Source organism: Dipodomys ordii, unplaced genomic scaffold (assembly GCF_000151885.1).
Source record: "Dipodomys ordii isolate 6190 unplaced genomic scaffold, Dord_2.0 Scaffold487, whole genome shotgun sequence".
NCBI lineage: Eukaryota > Metazoa > Chordata > Mammalia > Rodentia > Heteromyidae > Dipodomys > Dipodomys ordii.
In genome coordinates, this window is record NW_012267703.1 from 3,978 (window position 1) to 5,213 (window position 1,236).

A 1,236-nucleotide genomic window follows, 5' to 3' on the forward strand; every position below is an offset into this window, starting at 1 on the left:
CCATTTGGAAACTACAGGCCTGGATAGATTAAACCTATACTCTGGGACATTTGTATGTCTACCTTTTTTTCTTCTTCTTCATTAAACATCTTCGAATTTATATATATATATCAGAGATTGAAAATGTGGCTTAGTGGTAGAATGCTTGTCAACATGCGTGAAGCCCTGGCTTTGATACCTCCAACCACATGGAAAAGGCTGGAAGTGGCAGTAAGGTTAAACGGGTGGAATTCTAGTCTTGAACAGAGGAAGTTGAGGGACAGTGCCCAGGCCCTGAGTTCAAGTCCCAGAACTTAAATAAATATATCTCAACTGAGAGTAAGTGGCTCATGCCAGAAGTGATGTTGTGGCTCAAATTGGTAGAGTATTAACTTTGAGTGATAAAAGCTTTGAGTGCCCAAGCCCTGATTTCAAGCCCCAAGGAATGACACAAAAAGAAAATCACTATCAAAGTCAGGTAGTGTGGACCCTGCTATACTCCTACCTACTCAGGAGGCAGACTTCTCCCATTTATGGCTTGAAACCAGCACTGATAGGATAGTCTGGGGCTTCTTATTTCCCCAAAGCAGGAAGGGAATCTGTGACTCAAACAGCACAGTAACCTTGACCAAGAACAAGCTGAGGGACAGCACACAAGCCATGAGTTCAAGCCCCAGGACTAGCACATACACACAAAGAAAAATCCCTCAAGTGAGAATCTTGTCTTCATGTCTCTTCTCAAAGGCTCAACTCAGCAATAGATCTGGGCAGTCCAAAGAAGAGGGAAGGACTATGTACAAGGACATCTTCCAGTTTACCAACACTTTCTCTAGATATCTTTTGGCGAATTTCACAACTCAGAAAATTTCCCTCCAGGTCATGTGAACACCTAGTACCACAGTCAGCTCTGTCCCCTCGCCCACACCATGTCATCTGTCCTGCAGCACTGCCTTCCTCCTGCATGCCATGGTCCTTCCTTGCTCTCTTACACACCCTGCCACCTGTCTCTTCTGCTAGCACACATGCTCCACAAGCATGACAGTTCTGACCTCCTATGACTTTCTGAGCGATTCCAAATTCAATCTGCAGACTAAGCCAAAGGCCTCAGAACCACATTGTTAAGTAGTCAGAGCACAGGCCCTGCTCTCTGCCAGGAAATTCCTGTCTTAATTTGTTTCTGAGATTGAAGCTGAGCAGAAGGGAGTGTTTTGGTCAGGGTTGGAAAGGACCAAGTCAGCCTTAGAGGGAAGGCAGGGC